Source organism: Lolium perenne, chromosome 4 (genome assembly GCF_019359855.2).
Source record: "Lolium perenne isolate Kyuss_39 chromosome 4, Kyuss_2.0, whole genome shotgun sequence".
Classification (NCBI taxonomy): domain Eukaryota; kingdom Viridiplantae; phylum Streptophyta; class Magnoliopsida; order Poales; family Poaceae; genus Lolium; species Lolium perenne.
Window position 1 is genome coordinate 259,164,849 of NC_067247.2, and position 25,531 is coordinate 259,190,379.

Here is a 25,531-nt window from a genome sequence, read left to right on the forward strand (position 1 = left end):
CGCCAATGAAGTTTTAAGTATTTCTGAATTACTTTCGTGCACTACATAAGCGAAGCCCTGTATCTCATCAGATGGAAACAAATTATCAATAAATGATGATAACTCATCAGAAACAACGGTTGTTATTGCCTTTCCCGAGAAACATGCATATATCTGATTCAATCAAACACTAGCAAGAAGTGTAACAGCAATACAACATGAAAATATTTAGATGGTAATCCCTCTTTCCGTGCTGCATCACTAATCACTAAATGGAATAAAAAAATATGACATTGTTGTGACAGAAAAAGTCTACAGTGTACCATATATAGAAAAAGGAAGTAACATTAAGCACATAGGCAACTATACAGGAACCCATATTTCTCTACGAAACAAAGCATGAAGTTAACCCACAGTTTAAAAATAACAATTTAAACTGTTGCATCGTATATAAATTGAAATTACTTCATGGCATCTTCATCGTTAACACCCAGAATATATTTCCTAAGTTTGGAAAGTAATTCATTCTTGTTAATTGGCTTCGTGGCATCTGAGAAGGAGGCGAGGTGTCATTGTGTACCTCAGATCCTTGTGATAATTCAGTAGGAGGAGTACAATTCTTGTCCCACATTATGACATCGCTTGTATCTTCATTTTTGTCTGGCTGCTCATATTATGGGTTCCTTTTAAATTATTCAATACACTATCATGCAGAAGCAAAGGTAATTATTTACTAAATAGTGTGATTATCTTGATTATTTACTAAATATTTGTAGTAACACTAAGTGATTATCTTGATATAGATGAGCCAGCTGTTTTATGCATGGAAGCGATGGCCCAAGAGCTAATTAAAAACTACATCATGTCTTTGTCTCCAAAGACCAAACTGGTGCGGATACTAGCCGCATGTTTGAAGCACATTGATTTAGAGCCCTTGTTTAACCACAACGGAAGTGTCGTCGTCGCAGAGCAATCGCTTAGAAACAAGCCGGAGGGAGGTGCAACACCCAAACCACGCCTCCAGCAAGGTACACGGTACTCAAGAGCACTGCCATTGTCGCTCTGACCTGGCCAGAGAAGGGATTTCTCCAGGGAACTGCCGTGCCGCGACACATCCAGGAGAGGCGTCCACCACCAGCGAAGCCATGCACCCGCTGCATCCCAGGGGAACGAGCCACAGGCAGCAAGGGGCCGGACAGGGACCGCCCCAGGCAAAGACGAGCACCGTCGGGGCCATCCCATGGCGCCTGGGCTGGGCAGACGCCACCGGGGACTGCAGGGAGGACGACATCGGTTGGGTGCCGACGGCGCCGAGCTCCAAGAGGGCGGGGCGGAAATGGCACACAAGGCAGCGGCCAACAGGGGCAGCGGGAGCCCAGCGACGGAGCTCGCGTGCGAGCAACAATGGAGGCGGCGACCAAAATGGCTGATTTTGCGAGATTTGTGGGGTAGGAGGGGGAGCGCCTGGAGGGAACCCGTGCCTCGCCGCTGCCGTCCGCCCGGGACGGCCTCCTCAGGCGGAGGGAGGGAGATGGGCAGCGGTGCAGACGCCTGGAGGCGACCCGGAGGCGGCTAGGGTTTTCTACAGGTATATTATTTCAGTCATCAATCCTATGGCAAACAGTCTACCATCGCACTAACAAATGGAATCAATGCATGTGTGGCTGCATCTGGTGGTGGTGCTACAGATCGTTACAAGTAGTACAATATTCAAAGTGCTGGCTGAGTAGGGAGATTGACTGGTTATTTACTTGATGAAACTAGCATCGAATGAACAGATTTCCTCACACCGCTGCCAGGAACGACTGCCCGCCCCTACTACTACTACAGCTGGGACCAAAACAGAGCCTGCTGCGGGACGTATAAGGTACCTGGAACGGCACGAGCTTGACGATGCGGACAAACACGCGATCCCTTCAGTTGCCGGACGGATGCTGTAGGAGAACGGCCGGCGGCGGCGGCGTTTCTCGGCGACTTGCGGACTGTGGTGGCGGCGGAAGAACCCTAGGCGGCGAGTGATTGATTTTGATGTCTGGGGTGAGCTTTCGTGTGTGGGCGACGGCTGGGATCTGGTGGGCTTTTATCCTTATTTTTCTTTCTTTGTCCTGTTTTTCTGCCTTTCTTCCAATTTTCGAATTTATCTAGTGACAAGAATTAAAGTGGCTCTTCAAATTTCATCTGAACTCCAAATAAAATATGTAGATACTCTTTTTCGACCAACTCGACAAGGCGAACTCAACCACTCGCTCTAATTTTGCAAACAACAAATGGTTAACCTAGTAAACTTATCATCAACTCTCAAGATTTAAGTCAAAATTAATCTTCAAAATTTTGAGGTATTACAGCCTTACAGGTATTTATATGTCAACTCAAGCAAAGGTGGTGGTGGTTATCTAACCTGACTGTCCCAAATATGATGATTTTTTTGTCGTTTTCTCTTTAGGAGTGGAGACTCTTTTGAAAAAAAAAAGGAAAGAAAAATAGTAGAATTGGAAAGCTAATGAATCTTAAATGAGCAAACAAAACATGACCTGGAAAATTTAAAACATTTGTCTAGTTAGAGGTTGGGAAGTTGAAACATCTATCTAGCTATAGGGTCGACATGACTCATGTTTCATAAATAGTCTACTCGAGTGGACTTTTGGGTGCATGTGTAACCATGCTTCAACTAATGTTTTCACCATCTCATAAGAGCATATCTAGTAGTATCCCCCAAACGACGTTCGGTAAAAGTGTTAGATTGGTTGTTTGGAGGATGTCGCGACACGGTGGTGCCTGATGGCGTGTAACTCACACGTTCGTTGGGAACCCCAAGAGGAAGGTATGATGCGCACAGCAGCAAGTTTTCCCTTAGAAAGAAACCAAGGTTTATCGAACCAGGAGGAGCCAAGAAGCACGTTGAAGGTTGATGGCGGCGGGATGTAGTGCGGCGCAACACCAGGGATTCCGGCGCCAACGTGGAACCTGCACAACACAACCAAAGTACTTTGCCCCAACGAAACAGTGAGGTTGTCAATCTCAAACTGCTTGTAACAAAGGATTAACCGTATTGTGTGGAAGATGATTGTTTGCGAAAACGAGTAGAACAAGTATTGCGATAGATTGTATTTGATAAAGAGAATTGGACCGGGGTCCACAGTTCACTAGAGGTGTCTCTCCCATAAGACAAGCAGCATGTTGGGTGAACAAATTACAGTTGGGCAATTGACAAATAAAGAGAGCATGACCATGCACATACATATCATGATGAGTATAGTGAGATTTAATTGGGCATTACGACAAAGTACATAGACCGCCATCCAACTGCATCTATGCCTAAAAAGTCCACCTTGAGTTATCATCCGAACCCCCTCAGGTATTAAGTTGCAAAGCAACAGAACAATTGCATTAAGTATGGTGCGTAATGTAATCAACAACTACATCCTTAGACATAGCATCAATGTTTTATCCCTAGTGGCAACGACACAACACAACCTTAGAACTTTACATCCTTTGTCCCCGGTGTCAATGCGAGGCATGAACCCACTATCGAGCATAAATACTCCCTCTTGGAGTTACAAGCATCTACTTGGCCAGAGCATCTACTAGTAACGGAAAGCATGCAAGATCATAAACAACACGTAGATATAACTTTGATAATCAACATAACAAGTATTCTCTATTCATCGGATCCCAACAAACGCAACATATAGAATTACAGATAGATGATCTTGATCATGTTAGGCAGCTCACAAGATCCGACAATGATAGCACAATGGGGAGAAGACAACCATCTAGCTCTTGCTATGGACCCATAGTCCAGGGTAGACTACTCACACATCACACCGGAGGCGACCATGGCGGCGTAGAGTCCTCCCGGAGATGATTCCCCTCTCCGGCGAGTGCGGAGGCGATCTCTGGATCCCCCGAGATGGGATCGGCGTTGGCGGCGTCTCTGGAAGGTTTTCCGTATCGTGGTTCTCGATGCGGGGGTTTCGTCACGGAGGCTTTAAGTAGGCGGAAGGGCAAGTCAAGAGGCGGCACGGGGGACCACACCATAGGCCGGCGCGGCCAGGGGGTGGGCCGCGCCGCCCTGGGGTTTGGCCACCCCGTGGTCCCTCTTCGTCTCGTCTTCGGACTTACGGAAGCTTCGTGGAAAAATAGGCCCCTGGGCTTTGATTTCGTCAATTAAGAATATTTCCTTACTAGGATTTACGAAACCAAAAGCAATGACAAACAAGCGGCACTTCGGCATCTTGTTAATAGGTTAGTTCCAGAAAATGCACGAATATGACATAAAGTGTGCATAAAACATGTAGATAACATCAATAATGTGGTATGGAACATAAGAAATTATCGATACGTCGGAGACGTATCAGCATCCCCAAGCTTAGTTCTGCTCATCCCGAAGCGAGGTAAAGCGATAACACGAGATAATTTACGGAGTGACATGCCATCATAATCTTGATCATACTATTTGTAAAGCATATGTAGTGAATGCAGCGATCAAAACAATATATATGACATGAGTAAACAAGTGAATCATAAAGCAAAGACTTTTCATGAATAGCACTTCAAGACAAGCATCAATTAAGTCTTGCATAAGAGTTAACTCATAAAGCAATAATTCAAAGTAAAGGCATTGAAGCAACACAAAAGAAGATTAAGTTTCAGCGGTTGCTTTCAACTTGTAACATGTATATCTCATGGATATTGTCAACATAGAGTAATATAATAAGTGCAATAAGCAAGTATGTAGGAATCAATGCACAGTTCACACAAGTGTTTGCTTCTTGAGGTGGAGAGAAATAGGTGAACTGACTCAACATTGAAATTAAAAGAATTGTCCTCCATAGAGGAAAAGCATCGATTGCTATATTTGTGCTAGAGCTTTGATTTTGAAAACATGAAACAATTTTGTCAACAGTAGTAATAAAGCATATGCATCATGTAAATTATATCTTATAAGTTGCAAGCCTCATGCATAGTGTACTAATAGTGCCCGCACCTTGTCCTAATTAGCTTGGACTACCGGATCATCACAATGCTTTGTTTTTACCAAGTGTCACAAAGGGGTACCTCTATGCCTGCTTTGTACAAAGGTCTAAGGAGAAAGCTCGCATTGGATTTCTCGCTATTGATTATTCTTCAACTTAGACATCCATACCGGGACAACATAGACAACAGATAATGGACTCCTCTTTTATGCATAAGCATGTAACAACAATTAATAATTTTCTCATTTGAGATTTGAGGATATATGTCCAAAACTGAAACTTCCACCATGGATCATGGCTTTAGTTAGCGGCCCAATGTTCTTCTCTAACATATGCATGCTTAACCATAAGGTGGTAGATCTCTCTTACTTCAGACAAGACGGACATGCATAGCAACTCACATGAAATTCAACAATGAATAATTGATGGCGTCCCCAGTGAACATGGTTATCGCACAACAAGCAACTTAATAAGAGATAAAGTGCATAATTACATATTCAATACCACAATAGTTTTTAAGCTATTTGTCCCATGAGCTATATATTGCAAAGGTGAATGATGGAATTTTAAAGGTAGCACTCAAGCAATTTACTTTGGAATGGCGGAAAATACCATGTAGTGGGTAGGTATGGTGGACACAAATGGCATAGTGGTTGGCTCAAGTATTTTGGATGCATGAGAAGTATTCCCTCTCGATACAAGGTTTAGGCTAGCAAGGTTTATTTGAAACAAACACAAGGATGAACCGGTGCAGCAAAACTCACATAAAAGACATATTGAAAACATTATAAGACTCTACACCGTCTTCCTTGTTGTTCAAACTCAATACTAGAAATTATCTAGACCTTAGAGAAACCAAATATGCAAACCAAATTTTAGCATGCTCTATGTATTTCTTCATTAATTAGTGCAAAGCATATGATGCAAGAGCTTAATCATGAGCACAACAATTGCCAAGTATCACATTACCCAAGACATTTATAGCAATTACTACATGTATCATTTTCCAATTCCAACCATATAACAATTTAACGAAGGAGAAACTTCGCCATGAATACTATGAGTAGAAACCAAGGACATACTTGTCCATATGCTACAGCGGAGCGTGTCTCTCTCCCATAAAGTGAATGCTAGGATCCATTTTATTCAAACAAAACAAAAACAAAAACAAACCGATGCTCCAAGAAAAAGCACATAAGATGTGATGGAATAAAAATATAGTTTCAGGGGAGGAACCTGATAATGTTGTCGATGAAGAAGGGGATGCCTTGGGCATCCCCAAGCTTAGACGCTTGAGTCTTCTTGATATATGCAGGGGTGAACCACCGGGGCATCCTCAAGCTTAGAGCTTTCACTCTCCTTGATCATGTTGCATCATACTCCTCTCTTGATCCTTGAAAACTTCCTCCACACCAAACTCGAAACAACTCATTAGAGGGTTAGTGCACAATATAAATTGACATATTCAGAGGTGACACAATCATTCTTAACACTTCTGGACATTGCATAATGCTACTGGACATTAGTGGATCAAAGAAATTCATCCAACATAGCAAAAGAGGCAATGCGAAATAAAAGGCAGAATCTGTCAAAACAGAACAGTTCATATTGACGAATTTTAAAATGGCACCAGACTTGCTCAGATGAAAATGCTCAAATTGAATGAAATTTGCGTACATATCTGGGGATCATGCACGTAAATTGGCTTAATTTTCTGAGCTACCTACAGGGAGGTAGACCCAGATTCGTGACAGCAAAGAAATCTGGAACTGTGCAGTAATCCAAATCTAGTACTTACTTTTCTATCAACGGCTTAACTTGGCACAACAAAACACAAAACTAAGATAAGGAGAGGTTGCTACAGTAGTAAACAACTTCCAAGACACAAAATAAAAACAAAGTACTGTAGGTAAAAACATGGGTTGTCTCCCATAAGCGCTTTTTTTTAACGCCTTTCAGCTAGGCGCAGAAAGTGTGCATCAAGTATTATCAAGAGACGAAGTGTCAACATCATAATTTGTTCTCATAATAGAATCAAAAGGGTACTTCATTCTCTTTCTAGGGAAGTGTTCCGTACCTTTCTTGAGAGGAAATTGATATTTTATATTACCTTCCTTCATATCAATGATAGCACCAACAGTTCGAAGAAAAGGTCTTCCCAATATAATGGGACAAGATGCATTGCATTCAATATCCAAGACAACAAAATCAACGGGAACAAGATTATTGTTAATGGTAATGCGAACATTATCAACTTTACCCAAAGGTTTCTTTGTAGAATGATCAGCAAGATTAACATCCAAATAACAATTTTTCAGCGGTGGCAAGTCAAGCATATCATAAATTTTCTTAGGCATAACAGAAATACTTGCACCAAGATCACATAAAGCATTACAATCAAAATCTTTAACCTTCATCTTAATGATGGGATCCCAACCATCCTCTAGCTTTTTAGGAATAGAGGCTTTGCGCTCTAGTTTCTCTTCTCTAGCTTTTATGAGAGCATTTGTAATATGATGTGTGAAAGCCAAATTTATAGCACTAGCATTAGGACTTTTAGCAAGTTTTTGCAAGAACTTTATAACTTCAGAGATGTGGCAATCATCAAAATTCAAACCATTATAATCTAAAGCAATGGGATCATCATCCCCAATGTTGGAAAAAATTTCAGCGACTTTATCACGAGCGATTTCAATGATTTTAGCGATTTGAGGCGGTTTTCGCGCTTTGCATTAGAAGTGGAAACATTGCTAACACCAATTCTTTTATTAGTATTAGTAGGAGGTGCAGCAACATGTGTAGCATTAGCATTACTAGTGGTGGTAATAGTCCAAACTTTAGCTACATTCTTCTCTTTAGCTAGTTTTTCATTTTCTTCTCTATCCCACCTAGCACGCAGTTCAGCCATTAATCTTATATTCTCATTAATTCTAACTTGAATGGCATTTGCTGTAGTAACAATTTTATTATGATGATTCTCATTAGGCAAAACTTTCGATTTCAAAAGATCAACATCAACAGCAAGACTATCGACTTTAGAAGCAAGTACATCAATTTTCCCAAGCTTTTCTTCAACAGATTTGTTAAAAGCAGTTTGCGTACTAATAAATTCTTTAAGCATGGCTTCAAGTCCAGGGGGTGAACTCCTATTATTGTTGTAAGAATTCCCATAAGAATTACCATAGCCGTTGCCATTATTATAAGGATATGGCCTATAGTTGTTACTAGAATTGTTAGGTAAGCATTGTTGTTGAAATTATTATTTTTAATGAAGTTTACATCAACATGTTCTTCTTGTGCAACCAATGAAGCTAATGGAACATTATTAGGATCAATATTAGTCCTATCATTCACAAGCATAGACATAATAGCATCAATCTTATCACTCAAGGAAGAGGTTTCTTAAATGAGAATTTACCTTCTTACCTTGTGGAGCTCTTTCCGTGTGCCATTCAGAGTAGTTGATCATCATATTATCAAGAAGCTTTGTTGCTTCACCAAGAGTGATGGACATAAAGGTACCTCCAGCAGCTGAATCCAATAAATTCCGTGAAGAAAAATTTAGTCCTGCATAGAAGGTTTGGATGATCATCCAAGTAGTCAGTCCATGGGTTGGGCAATTTTTAACCAAAGATTTCATTCTTTCCCAAGCTTGAGCAACATGTTCAGTATCTAATTGTTTAAAATTCATTATGCTACTCCTCAAAGATATAATTTTAGCGGGGGATAATATCTACCAATAAAAGCATCCTTGCATTTAGTCCATGAATCAATACTATTCTTAGGCAGAGATAGCAACCAATCTTTAGCTCTTCCTCTTAATGAGAAAGGGAACAATTTTAGTTTAATAATATCACCATCTACATCTTTATATTTTTGCATTTCACATAGTTCAACAAAATTATTAAGATGGGCAGCGACATCATCAGAACTAATACGAGAAAATTGCTCTCGCATAACAAGGTTCGATAAAGCGAGTTTAATTTCAAAGAATTCTGCTGTAGTAGCAGGTGGAGCAATAGGTGTGCATAAGAAATCATTATTATTTGTGGTTGTGAAGTCACACAACTTAGTATTTTCAGGGTTGGCCATTTTAGCTTGATAAATAAAGCAAACTAGATAAAGTAAATGCAAGTAAACTAATTTTTTTTGTGTTTTTGATATAGCAAACAAGATAGCAAACAAAGTAAAACTAGCAACTAATTTTTTTGTATTTTGATTTAGTGCAGCAAACAAAATAGTAAATAAAACTAAGCAAGACAAAAACAAAGTAAAGAGATTGAGAAGTGGAGATTCCCCTTGCAGCGTGTCTTGATCTCCCAAACAGCGGCGCCGGAAAATATGCTTGATGGCGTGTAACTCACACGTTCGTTGGGAACCCCAAGAGGAAGGTATGATGCGCATGCAGACAAGTTTTCCCTCGAGAAAGAAACCAAGGTTTATCGAACCGAGGAGGAGCCAAGAAGCACGTTGAAGGTTGATGGCGGCGGGATGTAGTGCGAGCGCAACACCAGGATTCGGCGCCAACGTGGAACTGCACAACACAACCAAAGTACTTTGCCCCAACGAAGCAGTGAGGTTGTCAATCTCACCGGCTTGCTGTAACAAAGGATTAACCGTATTGTGTGGAAGATGATTGTTTGCGAAAAGCAGTAGAACAAGTATTACGATGGGATTGTATTTCGATAAAGAGAATTGGACCGGGGTCCACAGTTCACTAGAGGTGTCTCTCCCATAAGACAAGCAGCATGTTGGGTGAACAAATTACAGTTGGGCAATTGACAAATAAAGAGAGCATGACCATGCACATACATATCATGATGAGTATAGTGAGATTTAATTGGGCATTACGACAAAGTACATAGACCGCCATCCAAGCGCATCTATGCCTAAAAAGTCCACCTTCGGTTATCATCCGAACCCCTCCGGTATTAAGTTGCAAAGCAACAGACAATTGCATTAAGTATGGTGCGTAATGTAATCAACAACTACATCCTTAGACATAGCATCAATGTTTTATCCCTAGTGGCAACAGCACAACACAACCTTAGAACTTTCATCCTTGTCCCGGTGTCAATGCAGGCATGAACCCACTATCGAGCATAAATACTCCCTCTTGGAGTTACAAGCATCTACTTGGCCAGAGCATCTACTAGTAACGGAAAGCATGCAAGATCATAAACAACACGTAGATATAACTTTGATAATCAACATAACAAGTATTCTCTATTCATCGGATCCCAACAAACGCAACATATAGAATTACAGATAGATGATCTTGATCATGTTAGGCAGCTCACAAGATCCGACAATGATAGCACAATGGGGAGAAGACAACCATCTAGCTACTGCTATGGACCCATAGTCCAGGGGTAGACTACTCACACATCACACCGGAGGCGACCATGGCGGCGTAGAGTCCTCCGGGAGATGATTCCCCTCTCCGGCAGGGTGCCGGAGGCGATCTCCTGGATCCCCCGAGATGGGATCGGCGTTGGCGGCGTCTCTGGAAGGTTTTCCGTATCGTGGTTCTCGGTACTGGGGGTTTCGTCACGGAGGCTTTAAGTAGGCGGAAGGGCAAGTCAAGAGGCGGCACGGGGGGCCCACACCATAGGTCGGCGCAGCCAGGGGTGGGGCCGCGCCGCCCTAGGGTTTGGCCACCCCGTGGCCCCTCTTCGTCTCGTCTTCGGACTTCTGGAAGCTTCGTGGAAAAATAGGCCCCTGGGCTTTGATTTCGTCCAATTCCGAGAATATTTCCTTACTAGGATTTCTGAAACCAAAAACAGCAGAAAACATCAACTGGCACTTCGGCATCTTGTTAATAGGTTAGTTCCAGAAAATGCACGAATATGACATAAAGTGTGCATAAAACATGTAGATAACATCAATAATGTGGCATGGAACATAAGAAATTATCGATACGTCGGAGACGTATCAGTGCCATGTTTGGGGCTGCTTATTCCTAGCCGCGTCCCCCAAATGTGACCCCCCCCCCAAAAAAAAATCAAGTGTAAAAGGTGTGCCCAAAGCCCATGTGCACAACTGATCGAGCACACCCGAAGTGAAACGGCCTTTAGGACGCGGGATTGGGAGAGGTAGTAAGTGTCTGCCGCGCTCTAAATCCTTTTAGAAAATGCTTAAGGATCGCGAGACGAGAAGCTCTAAAATAGTTTCTTAGTTAAGATGTGATCTATAATGATTTCATAAAATGCATATGCCCTGTTTGGTTGCACAGAATTGACCTCCGTATTGAATTAGCAATGGAAAACCAAATCAACCAATTCAATGGAATACCACAAAGAGTGTTTGGATGCGCGTGGTATTCAGCTATAGACTTTTGGTTTCAATGGAATACCAAATCCTGTTTAGATGTCACATGTGTGGAAATAAATTAGAAAACGAAAAAAGGGAGATCATGCCCTAGTCACCGGCGGTGGTTGCAGAGCTCCTGCGTGTCGGCCCTCCTATCGGCAGCGCGGGATCCCTCGAGGCGGCGGCGGGTGGCCCAACGGAGGCGGGGAGGGAGGCGACGGGGAGGTAGGGCCGGGGTAGGTGATGCGTGCAGTTAACACACGTCTATTGGGAACCCCAAGAGGAAGGCGTAATGCGTACAGTAGCAAGTTTTCCCTCAGTAAGAAACCAAGGTTATCGAACCAGTAGGAGTCAAGGAACACGTGAAGGTTGTTGGTGACAGAGGGTAGTGCGGCGCAACACCAGGGATTCCGGCGCCAACGTGGAACCTGCACAACACAATCAAAGTACTTTGCCCAAACGTAACAGTGAGGTTGTCAATCTCACCGGCTTGCTGAAAACAAAGGATTAACCGTATAGTGTGGAAGATGATGTTTATTTGCGAAGAACAGTAAAGAACACGTATTGCAGTAGATTGTATTTCAGATGTAAAGAATGGACCGGGGTCCACAGTTCACTAGTGGTGTCTCTCCCATAAGATAAATAGCATGTTGGGTGAACAAATTACAGTTGGGCAATTGACAAATAGAGAGGGCATAACAATGCACATACATGTCACGATGAATACTATGAGATTTAATCAGGGCATTACGACAAAGTACATAGACCGCTATCCAGCATGCATCTATGCCTAAAAAGTCCACTTTCAGGTTATCATCCGAACCCCTTCCAGTATTAAGTTGCAAACAACAGACAATTGCATTAAGTATGGTGCGTAAGGTAATCAACACAAATATCCTTACACAAAGCATCGATGTTTTATCCCTAGTGGCAACAGCACATCCACAACCTTAGAACTTTCTGTCACTGTCCCAGATTCAATGGAGGCATGAACCCACTATCGAGCATAAATACTCCCTCTTGGAGTTACAAGTATCAACTTGGCCAGAGCTGTAGGATAACGTAGCATAGAAAACAAAAAATTTCCTACCGCGAACACGAAATCCAAGCCAAGATGCAATCTAGAAGACGGTAGCAACGAGGGGATTATCGAGTCTCACCCTTGAAGAGATTCCAAAGCCTACAAGATGAGGCTCTTGTTGCTGCGGTAGACGATCACTTGCCGCTTGCAAAAGCGCGTAGAAGATCTTGATCACGGCGCCACGAACGGGCAGCACCTCCGTACTCGGTCACACGTTCGGTTGTTGATGAAGACGACGTCCACCTCCCCGTTCCAGCGGGCAGCGGAAGTAGTAGCTCCTCTTGAATCCGACAGCACGACGGCGTGGTGTCGGTGGTGGTGGAGAAACCCGGCGGAGCTTCGCTAAGCGTGCGGGATGTGGTGGAGGAGAGAGGGCCGCTAGGGTTTGGGAGAGGGGGGCGCCGGCCACTAAGGGGTGCGGCCACCTTGTGGTCTTTGGGTGGCCGGCCCCCTCCCCTTGGCCCCTCATTATATAGGTGGAAGCCCCAAGTGTTGGACTACAAGTCTCTGTTATCACCGGAATTTGACCAAGTCAGAGGTGGGCCGCGACCAAGATGGACTTGAAGATATATACGTGGAAGAAATATATGAATCGGCCTTGTGTACCAAGTTTGGGCTAAATTGCCCATGTATTTGTAACATATTAGGATACGTGTCGTTTGGAGGTTAGAGTTTGGGCTCGTGCCCGGTTGGGATTGTTCCCACGTTAGAAAGTCCCCTGGACTATAAATATGTATCTAGGGTTTATGGAATAAACAACAACTCACGTTCAACCCAAAACAAACCAATCTCGGCGCATCGCCAACTCCTTCGTCTCGAGGGTTTCTATCAGGTAAGCGACATGCTGCCTAGATCGCATCTTGCGATCTAGGCAGCACAAGCTTACGTTGTTCATGCGTTGCTCGTACTGAAGCGTCTTTGATGGCGAGCAACGTAGTTATCATAGATGTGTTAGGGTTAGCATAGTTCTTCGTATAACATGCTTACGTAGTGCAACCCTTGCATGTCTAGCCGCCCTCACACCTATCTCAGGTGTGGGGGCGGCACCCCGCTTGATCATTATTTAGTAGATCTGATCCGTTACGGTTGCTCCTTGCTCTGCAAGGATTAGTTTAATATCTGCAATAGTTAGGCCTTACAAAGGGGTGGAGGATCCAGCGGCACGTAGGGTGGCGTTCGCAAGCCCTAAACAGGATGTTCCGAGGATCAACTTCATGTTGGTTTTTAGGCCTTGTTTAGGATCGGCTTACGATCACCGTGCGTGGCCGCGAGGCCCAACCTGGAGTAGGATGATCCGATTATGCGGTGAAAACCCTAAATCGTCGTAGATCTAATTAGCTTTATCTTGATCAAGCGGGATCACCATATATTCGTGCACCTCGTACGAATCATGGGTGGATCGGCTCTTTGAGCCGATCCACGGGATAACCTTTGAGCGATCGAGGCTCGGATTTAATGTTTACGTGTATGCCACTGCAGAAACTAAGCGAGGCATCCCCATCACCTTCGACCAGGTATAGGTCGGGTGGCACGCCCTGCACTTCGCATCGGACGTGTGACCGAGAAGAGCATTGCGGGCCGTCGCTCGGAGGGTCTCGGCCAGCCGCAGCTCTAGGCTCTTCCCGGCTCTACCGTGTTGACGGATCGCTGCCCGCCGGTGGGTTTTGGCGATCAACACATTACGCACGCCCGGTGGGACATCGAGCAAAAGAAAGCCGATGACAAGACGTCGGCTGGTACGAACACGATGCTCGTCCTCCCGACGGAGCCTAGTGCTCCAGGATTACACGAGGGATATTACGAAACCTTCATGGAGTGCTTCGATCCAGCGAGTCGGCCAAGATTATTCTCACTACACGGTCTGCTTGGTTTCAGCGGTGATCTAACGAACGGCGGCCACGTCGGCTACGAATCCCAACGGAGCCGAGGTACGAGTATGGCGCATTGGCATAATACAAAGCCGATATCTGCGGTCACTGTCGGATTCGGCTCGGGAGGCATATGGTTATCGGACAGACGCATGGGCAAGAAAATGTCGGGAGCCGATGGAAAATCGACGATAAAAAAAAATTGTAGCAAGTACGAAAGATCCGGTCCAATGAAGCATCATCTGTCTCTGAAGGCCCCTGCGAAGAAACACACCGAGGGCGAGAATGGCGTCGATACGGACACGATCCGCCTCGGCGATCTCAGCCTTGTCATCCTCGTCCTTACCCGTCACCGGCTGATTGCTCGGGAGTGCGGATTTCAGCCGAATCGGTCTTCGGATCGAATTTGTGAGGCCTTTGCTTCGTCTTGAGAACGGGCAACAAGGGCTTCCTTGTCTGGATGAGCTGTTTGGTCACCCTTACCCTCTCTTCAAGATCCTCCGGCTCCTTGCGCGAGGTCTCGAGTTCGAGCGCGAGTGGCGAAGTATCCGTCTTGGCGTCCCGAGCAGCCTTCTTCTCATTGAGCCGTCGACATTTTTCGGCAATATCGGCCCTCGGCGGAAGTTGGGAGTGGCGAAGAGCAATCCTTTGGCGAGCCGATTGCACCCTTGACTTAAAGACCGGCGAGGGTAACGGCGGGCGAGCTTCACTTGCGGGGTCATAGGGAGATGAAGCTGGATATCCTCGAGAATGCCTTTGGCTTCCTCGGAATCTTCAATCGAGTCTCGGTTGGGGCGAAAGCAAATCTTTGAGACGCCGGAGTGGACCACGGACCGTACTAGGGATCGGCTCCCCACTGCCTTGGAAGAAGTTGGTTCGATGGATCTGGATCGAACGTAAGCAAGCTCGAGAGATCACAACCCTGGTAGGGCAAACAAAGTGAGTTCGGCAGACAATGGTGGAATTGATGGAGCCAAGGATGAAAGACATACCTCTCCCAAGGAAGGGGGACGGCCGATGCTTTGTGACGATCGGCTTTTACGTGGGCCGAGGTGGGTTAACCATTTGGGCAGCCGCCACCGCCGAGGTGGCCGGGTCCGGAGTGGCGGACGGCATCTGTATCTCCTCAACGTCTCCACTAGAAGTTTCTTCGACTGCAAGAGGAAGTTATTAGCCGATCTATACGTAACGACGGGAAAGCATGAAGTATGATCGGGAAAATGATTACATTTGAAACCTCTGGCTTGATGAAGAGGTGCGTGGGTTCTTGCGAGCCCTTTTGGCCTTGGCGGCGCTTTGTGCGTGACCCCGATCTGCTCGGGGCTTGGGGGCAGGAGTTTCGGTGATCGACATTTTCTTGAAAGCCGGCGACTGGTGAAGCCGTACGGCTCTGGGTGGTGGACCTCTCGGAATTACCGAGCTCGAGTCCCCACATTTGGTTTCTTCGGCCCCGTTGAGGTTCCTTCGAGTGGAGGCACGTAGGAAAGGATATGGGCGTATTGTAAACAAATTGTTGAAAGTAGACAAGTGTCTACGAGGGTCTGAACCAACTTACACGCAAGCTTTCTTGGGCGGAGCTTTACGCTTCGGGGTTTTACGGCAGCCACCTTCCTCAGCCGTCCTCGCTTTGAGTCGAGGCTCGGGGGCAACCGGCCCCGAAGTTGCTTTACTCTTGGGAGCCGATTTCGGTGAAATCGGCTGACTACTACATGATGACTTTCTTCGGGGTGGCGAGCTCTGGCGAGAAGAGAACCAGGTGCGGAGGAAGGAATACGAAAGGGGAACCGTCGGCTTGTGTGGGAGCCGGACCATCTTGTTGCTGCCGGGAGAAAGAGTCGGGTCGCAGACGATCATCATGGTGCGGGTACAAGAAATGTTTAAGTAATGGTACACAGTGCAGGGAATGTCATACTCGGCGTCAAGTTGTCTCAGCAGCGGTCCTAGAGCCCTTCTAAAGACATGGGTCTTCCACATGGACCACCAAGTCTCGAAGCCATCGGTGGTGAAGGAGAAACGGAGGTCGCGGGGAATTGGAATGGCCAAAGCATCGAAGAAGGTATAACATCTTTGGCCAGTAATAATATCGGGCGGTTCGGCTCTACTTCTTTGTCGGATGGTGTAGGAAGAAGTGTGGAGGCACACTGCCGAGGCCAAGTTGTCGTGCTACCACTACCGGTTGGTAACACTCGTAACCGAGCTTGATGATCCGGTTCGAGGTACTCATGCCAACGGGGAGGAAGCAAGGACGGATCATGATAGAATACAGATGCTGGGTGCTAGCATCATCGCCAAAATCGCTCAATCGAAAGGAGATTGGGTTTTCAAAGTTCGCCGACTCAGTATAGGGAAGAAATAGGGGGTTGTCCAAACCTTGGAAGAAAATCTTGAACCACCCTGCTGCTTCCTTGGGGATCAGCCTGCTTTGCACAGGAGACCATACAAAGCTTGGCCATAGTGGTGCATCGGATATCCTTTCCGTTAACATCTGGAAAGGTGCAAGTGGTCAAAGATGGGAAGTCCGGGATGCAGTGCTGAAAATATAGCTGCGCCCATAAGCTGAATAAACCACCAAGGGCCGCCGATTTTAAGCTTGTCTTTCGAGAGAAACGGTTGTGAGACATCGATTGAAGAGATCGATAGACTTCTCCAAGAAACAGTTTGCCTAGGCCAAGTTGGGTACCTTTAGCAAGTTCATAGGCCGAGGAAAGATAATTCTTGGTAGGGGCAAGCGATGGGCCACGAAAATAAAGTGCTCCAACAGAAATTCGGGAAGGTTTGTATGTTCCCTTTCTGTCACGGGGCCCTTGGTCTTCATATAACGATTGAGGTAGGCACCCCGGTGGTACATTCTTTCTTAGAAGACGGGGTGAAAGGGACCTTCGGCGGTTTGAATGCGAGACGGGCTTGGGGATGCGATGTCTAGGCTGTGATCATGGCCACATCTAGCGAGTTGGTGTCATGGGGCCATGGCCGAACATGAAGCGATTCGGGCGTCGGACCGAAGTAGCCGATGGTCTTCAGGATATTCTCATTCTTCTCAAGAAGAGATAATGATAATGACAGGGCATCGGCTATCCCTATGGTTTCCCAAGTGGCATAGTGGGTTTTTGATACTCTATTGTACCATGCCACCCAACCCTCAGGAGGATTAGGCCAGGCTCGCAAGCGGTCGGCCCGGGAAGTCAGATCTAGGTTACGGCTCACGAAGGGGATACAGTTAGCTTCGCACGAAATTAACGAGAGCGGGACTCTCGAAGAACGAGGACCGAGGCACATCGAATTTGCGAGAGAAGGATGTGGCGAGAAGGATGTACGAAACCTAAATTAGTAGCGGAACGAAACATTAATTCAGGTGTTTGCCATTAATCCCATGTCAAGTCGAACGGCGAGGAGGTTGAGGATTACCTTGATCCGGAAACCACGATGTCGATATTGGATGATTCCGCCATGGGATGCGTCGAAGGAGTTGGGGCGGCGCGATCGAGATGCAGGTAGGTGGTGTTGAGTTGGGGCCTTGCTCGGGCGGCGATTTGGGGATACGAGTTTGCCTTTTCGGATGGAGGTCGCAGGTTACCGTTTGGAAGGGCGGCTAGGTGAACTTTACCGTGTTTTGATGGTAGAGACCGATGCGATGCCATCGGCTCTTTTGGAGATTTTGTGACTTTGACCGTCGGCAAAACAGTTGACTGCAAACACTTCTTCGCTAACAGAGGAGGGTTTTTTTTGCAATAAAGAGCCGATTGTTCAAAGAGGAACAAAAGAAGAGCCCATTGCTCGCATACTACTGGTGCTATGTCACTAGTCCTCGCTGCCCTCGTCGTCGGCGTCGTAGCTGTCACCTGCGCTACTTCCGGAGAACTCCTCGTCACCGCTGCCCTAGTCTTGGACTGGAGCCCTTTCTTCTTCGTCATCATCGTCATCTTCATTGTCCACCTAAGCGCGGAAGTGCTCCGCCGGTGGGTACCCAATGGAGGAGAAGGAGGAGTCGTCGTCCTCTTCGGTCCTCCATGAGTGGAGGTCATCCTCGCTCTCGCTCTCCAGTTCCCTTTCAATGAGAAACTGGGGGTCGTCCTCCCCGTCAGTCAAGGGTTTGTCGCTATCTGGCAAGAGGCCGAAGTCCCATTCAGGCTCTGACATTGGCTCGCTTGGGGAAGGAGAGAAAAAGCGCTACAGGTTTCCAGAGAAGTTGAGAAGACGATCATCACGATGAAGGATGCTGCGATGGTTCCGCTCTACCACAACATGACCCGACGAAGAGAAGGCAGAGTGATTTTGGAATTATAATTCCAAAACCAGGGGGGCATGTGTTATCACCGGAATTTGACCAAGTCAGAGGTGGGCCGCGACCAAGATGGACTTGAAGATATATACGTGGAAGAAATATATGAATCGGCCTTGTGTACCAAGTTTGGGCTAAATTGCCCATGTATTTGTAACATATTAGGATACGTGTCGTTTGGAGGTTAGAGTTTGGGCTCGTGCCCGGTTGGGATTGTTCCCACGTTAGAAAGTCCCCTGGACTATAAATATGTATCTAGGGTTTATGGAATAAACAACAACTCACGTTCAACCCAAAACAAACCAATCTCGGCGCATCGCCAACTCCTTCGTCTCGAGGGTTTCTATCAGGTAAGCGACATCTTTGCCTAGATCGCATCTTGCGATCTAGGCGGCCTAAGCCCCACGTTGTTCATGCGTTGCTCGTACTGAAGCGTCTTTGATGGCGAGCAACGTAGTTATCATAGATGTGTTAGGGTTAGCATAGTTCTTCGTATAACATGCTTACGTAGTGCAACCCTTGCATGTCTAGCCGCCCTCACACCTATCTCAGGTGTGGGGGCGGCACCCCGCTTGATCATTATTTAGTAGATCTGATCCGTTACGGTTGCTCCTTGCTCTGCAAGGATTAGTTTAATATCTGCAATAGTTAGGCCTTACAAAGGGGTGGAGGATCCAGCGGCACGTAGGGTGGCGTTCGCAAGCCCTAAACAGGATGTTCCGAGGATCAACTTCATGTTGGTTTTTAGGCCTTGTTTAGGATCGGCTTACGATCACCGTGCGTGGCCGCGAGGCCCAACCTGGAGTAGGATGATCCGATTATGCGGTGAAAACCCTAAATCGTCGTAGATCTAATTAGCTTTATCTTGATCAAGCAGGATCACCATATATTCGTGCACCTCGTACGAATCATGGGTGGATCGGCTCTTTGAGCCGATCCACGAGATAACTTTGAGAGCCGATCGAGGCTCGGATTTAATGTTTACGTGTATGCCCTGCAGAAACTAAGCGAGGCATCCCCATCACCTTCCTGACCAGGTATAGGTCAGGTGGCACGCCCTTGCACTTCGCATCGGACGTGTGACCAGAAGAGCATTGCGGGCCGTCGCTCGGAGGGGTCTCAGCCAGCCGCAGCTCTAGGCTCTTCCCGGCTCTACCGTGTTGACAGTCGCTGCCCGCCGGTGGGTTTTGGCAGTCAACAGTCTCCGAATAAGACCCGAACCAAAAACCTTCCATGTGATAGGGAAACCTACCCAAGGTGGGAATCCCACTTGGGTGGGATTCCCCCCTTCCATGTGGGGGGGTGGCCGGCCCCCATAGGGGAGTCCACTTGGGACTCCTCCCCCTTAGGGTTGGCCGGCCATGGGAGGTGGAGTCCCTCCGGGACTCCGCCTTCCTTAGTGGTTTCTTCCGGACTTTTCTAGAACCTTCTAGAACCTTCCATAGAACCTTCCGGGTCATTTTAAATCACATAAAATGACTTCCTATATATGAATCTTATTCTCCGGACCATTCCGGAACTCCTCATGATGTCCGGGATCTCATCCGGGACTCCGAACAAATATTCGAACTCCATTCCATATTCAAGTTCTACCATTTCAACATCCAACTTTAAGTGTGTCACCCTACGGTTCGCGAACTATGCGGACATGGTTGAGTACTCACTCCGACCAATAACCAATAGCGGGATCTGGAGATCCATAATGGCTCCCACATATTCAACGATGACTTAGTGATCGAATGAACCATTCACATACGATACCAATTCCCTTTGTCACGCGATATTTTACTTGTCCGAGGTTTGATCATCGGTATCACTCTATACCTTGTTCAACCTCGTCTCCTGACAAGTACTCTTTACTCGTACCGTGGTATGTGGTCTCTTATGAACTTATTCATATGCTTGCAAGACATTAGACGACATTCCACCGAGAGGGCCCAGTATATCTATCCGTCATCGGGATGGACAAATCCTTTGTTGATCCATATGCCTCAACTCATACTTTCCGGATACTTAATCCCACCTTTATAACCACCCATTTACGCAGTGGCGTTTGATGTAATCAAAGTACCTTTCCGGTATAAGTGATTTACATGATCTCATGGTCATAAGGACTAGGTAACTATGTATCGAAAGCTTATGGCAAATAACTTAATGACGTGATCTTATGCTACGCTTAATTGGGTGTGTCCATTACATCATTCATATAATGATATAACCTTGTCATTAATAACATCCAATGTTCATGATTATGAAACTAATCATCTATTAATCAACAAGCTAGTTAAGAGGCTTACTAGGGACTCATTTGTTTGTTTACATAACACACATGTATCAATGTTTCGGTTAATACAATTATAGCATGGTATATAAACATTTATCATAAACATGAAGATATATAATAACCACTTTTATTATTGCCTCTTGGGCATATCTCCAACAGTCTCCCACTTGCACTAGAGTCAATAATCTAGATTACATTGTAAGGTACCTAACACCCATGGCATTCTGGTGTTGGTCATGCTTTGCCCTAGGGAGAGCTTTAGTCAACGGATCTGCTACATTCAGATCAGTATGTACTTTGCAAATCTTTACTTCTCCATCTTCGATGTACTCGCGAATCGAATGATATAGCAGCTTGATATGCTTCAGCCTCTTGTGTGACCTTGGTTCTTGTGCATTGGCGATGGCACCCATGTTGTCACAGTAGATGACTAGTGGGTCCAATGCACTAGGAACCACACCGAGCTCTATAATGAACCTCTTCATCCATACCGCTTCTGATGAAGCCTCTGAAGCCGCTATGTACTCCGATTCTGTTGAGGATTTCACCACCGTGCACTGCTTCGAGCATGCCCAGCTTATCATGACACCATTCAATATAAACACGTACCCGGGCGTGACTTAGAGTCATCGGGATCGGTGTTCCAACTTGCATCGGTGTAACTTGTTACAACGAGCTCTTGGTCACCTCCATAACAAAGAAACATATCCTTAGTTCTTTTCAAGTACTTCGGGATATTCTTGACCCGGTCCGATGTTCCATTCTGGATCACTTTGATATCTGCTAGTCAAACTAACAGCATGTGCTATACCCGGTCTTGTACATAGCATGGCATACATGATAGAGCCTACTGCCGAGGCATAGGGGATTTGACTCATCCTGTCTCTTTCTTCTGCCGTAGCCGGACCTTGAGTCTTACTCAAGACCTTGCCTGGTAACATAGGTAAGAATCCTTTCTTACTTTCGTCCATTCTAAACTTCTTTAGAATCTTGTCCAGATATGTACTCTGTGATAGCCCTATTAGACGTCTTGATCTATCTCTATAAATCTTGATACCTAATATATACGATGCTTCACCAAGGTCTTTCATTGAAAAACTATTATTCAAATAACCCTTTACACTGCTTAATAGTTCTATATCATTCCCAATCAATAATATGTCATCTACATATAATATCAAGAATGCTACAGAGCTCCCACTCACTTTCTTGTAAATACAGGCCTCTCCATGACACTGTATAAACCCGAAGTCTTTGATCACCTTATCAAAACGTCGGTTCCAACTTCTCGATGCTTGCTTCAGTCCATAGATTGAACGCTGAAGCTTGCATACTTTGTCAGCATTTTTAGGATCGACAAAACCTTTGGGTTGTACCATATACAACTCTTCCTCAATGTCTCCATTAAGGAACGCCGTTTTGACATCCATCTGCCAAATCTCATAATCGAAAAATGCAGCTATTGCTAACAAAATCCTCACAGATTTTAGCTTCGCTACAGGTGAGAAAGTCTCATCGTAGTCAACACCTTGAATTTGTCGGAAACCCTTTGCGACAAGTCGAGCTTTGTAGACAGTAATATTACCATCAGCATCTGTTTTTCTCTTGAAGATCCATTTATTCTCGACAGCCTTGCGATTATCAGGTAAGTCTACCAAAGTCCATACTTTGTTATCATACATGGATCCCATTTCGGATTTCATGGCTTCTTGCCATTTATTGGAATCTGGGCTCATCATCGCTTCTTCATACGTCGCAGGGTCTTCATCATTGTTGTCCACAATCATGACATTCAGACAAGGATCATACCAATCAGGAGTGGCACGTTCCCTTGTCGATCTGCGAGGTTCAGTAGTTATCTCATTTGAAGTTTCATGATCATTATCATTAGCTTCCTCTGTTGCCGGTGTAGGCGGTACAGGAACATCTTCCGGTACTGCGCTACTCTGATCAACGAGCAGAGATTCTTCAATCTCATCGAGTTCTACTTTTTCTTCCAGTCACTTCTTTAGTGAGAAATTCTTTCTCAAGAAAGATTCCGTTCTTAGCAACAAAGATCTTGCCTTCAGATTTGTGATAGAAAGTGTACCCTATAGTTTCTTTAGGGTATCCTATGAAGACGCATTTCTCCGCTTTGGGTTCTAGCTTGTCCGGTTGTAACTTTTTTACATAGGCTTCGCAACCCCAAACTTTTAGGAGCAATGACTTAGGTTTCTTATTAAACCATAATTCATACGGCGTCGTTTCAACGGATTTTGATGGTGCTCTATTTAAAGTGAATGCGGCTGTCTCTAATGCATAACTCCAAAATGATAACGGCAAATCAGTAAGAGACATCATAGAACGAACCATATCTAAGAGAGTTCGATTACGACGTTCGAACACACCGTTTCGTTGTGGTGTTCCCGGCGGTGTCAATTGTGAAAGTATTCCGCATTTCTTTAAATGCATGCCAAACTCATAACTCAGATATTCACCTCCGCGATCAGATCGTAGAAATTTAATCTTCTTGTTACGTCGATTTTCTACTTCACTTTGGAATTCCTTAAACTTCTCGAAAGTTTCGGATTTATGTTTCATGAAATAGATATACCCATATCTACTCAGATCATCTGTGAAGGTTAGAACATAACGATAACCACCGCGCGATGCTACACTCATTGGTCCGCACACATCGGTATGTATGATTTCCAATAAGTCAGTAGCTCGCTCCATAATACCAGAGAATGGAGTCTTAGTCATTTTTCCCATTAGACATGCTTCGCATCTATCAAGTGACTCAAAATCAAGTGATTCAAGTAATCCATCGGTATGTAGTTTCTTCATGCGTTTCACTCCAGTATGACCAAGACGACAGTGCCACATATAAGTAGAATTATCATTCAATTTAATTCGCTTAACATCAATGTTATGTATATGTGTATCACTACTATCGAGATCTAACAGAAATAAGCCATTCTTTTCAGGTGCTCGACCATAAAAGATATTATTCATAAAAATAGGACAACCATTATTCTCAGACTTGAATGAATAACCGTCTTGCATTAAACAAGATCCAGATATAATGTTCATGCTCAACGCGGGTACAAAAATAACAATTATTGAGGCTTAAAACTAATCCCGAAGGTAGATGTAGAGGAAGTGTGCCGACAGCGATCACATCGACTTTGGATCCATTTCCAACGCGCATGGTCACTTCATCCTTTAGTAGTCTTCGTTTATTCTTTAGTTCCTGTTTCGAGTTACAAATATGAGCAACCGAACCAGTATCAAATACCCAGGTACTAGTACGAGAACCCGATTAAGATAAACATCTATAACATGTATATCATATATACCTTCTTTCTTCTTCTTGACAAGGCCGCTCTTCGGATCTGCCAAATACTTGGAGCAATTACGCTTCCAGGTGTCCCTTCTCCTTGCGATAATAGCACTCAGCATCGGGCTTAGGGCCCGTCTTAGGTGTCTCGGGTGGCGTGGCTACTTTCTTGGGACTCGTCTTGTTCTTGCGTTTAGAGTTGCCTGTTTCTTAGCTTGGTGGTCTTGTTGACCAACAACACATGGTGCACTTTCTAGATCTCAATCTCAGCAGATTTCAGCATGGAGAAGAGTTCAGGTAACTCTTTGTTCATGTTCTGCATATTGTAGTTCATCACAAAGTTCTTGTAACTAGGTGGCAGTGATTGAAGGACACGATTAATCCCCAGTCTGTTAGGAATCACTATTCCCAAGTCACTGAGTTTCTTCGCATGCCCGGTCATGGCGAGTATGTGCTCACTAACGGAGCTGCCTTCTTCCATCATGCAGCTGAAAAAGTGTTTCGATGCTTCATAGCATTCCACGGCCGCATGAGTCTCAAAGATAGTTTTCAACTCATTGACTAACTCATGTGGATCGTGGTGCTCAAAACGTTTTTGAAGATCGGCTTCAGTGCATAAGATGGCACACTGAACTTGAGAGTACCGAGTTTTCCGAGTCGCGTAAACATTCTTTACTTCATCGGTTTCAGTTTCTGCAGGAGGGTCACCTAGCGGTGCATCAAGCACATATTGCAGATTTCCGCCATTGAGGAAGATCCTCACATGACGGAACCAGTCGGTGAAGTTGCTACCGTTGCTCTTAAGCTTTTCTTTCTCTAGGAACTGGTTAAAATTGATTGGGGACGCCATATCTACAACATATTTGCAATAGTTTAGACTAATGTTTATGACAAATTGAGTTCAAATTTTAATTCAACATAATTAAAAACTAGGTGAACTCCCACTCAAAACAATATCCCTCGCATTGTCTTAGTGATCACACGAACCAAATCCACCACACCAAGTCCGATCATCACGAGACAAGATGTAACTTCAATGGCGAACACTCAAAGTGTTCATCATATCAATCATATGATTCATGCTCTACCTTTTGGTATCACGTGTTCCGAGACCATGTATGTAGATGCTAGGCTCGTCAAAGCCACCTTAGTATCCGCATGTGCAAAACTGTCTTGCACCCGTTGTATGCACTTGTTGAGTCTATCACACCCGATCATCACGAGATGCTTCGAAACGACAAGTCTTGGCAACGGTGCTACTAAGGATGAACACTTTATTATCTTGATATTTTAGTGAGAGGGATCATCTTATAATGCTACCGTCGCGATCTAAGCAAAATAAGATGCATAAAAGGATTAACATCACATGCAGTTCATATGTGATATGATATGGCCCTTTTGTCTTTGCGCCTTTGATCTTCATCTCCAAAGCA

The 25,531-nt window shown here is 45.0% G+C and overlaps 1 long non-coding RNA gene across 11 annotated transcripts in view; it reads right to left on the reverse strand.

Moving 5' to 3' along the window:
- The window catches only part of LOC127332140 (uncharacterized), an 85,934-nt gene that overhangs the window by 10,822 nt on the left and 49,581 nt on the right, over positions 1–25,531 (reverse strand). For 2 of the 11 annotated variants that reach the window (XR_011743565.1, XR_011743574.1), the window contains exon 1: positions 1,851–2,038. The exons of the other annotated variants lie outside the window; for them this stretch is intronic. This is a non-coding gene — a long non-coding RNA (uncharacterized lncRNA). Of the gene's footprint in view, positions 1–1,850; positions 2,039–25,531 lie in introns of those variants that run through there. 11 annotated transcript variants of the gene reach the window in all.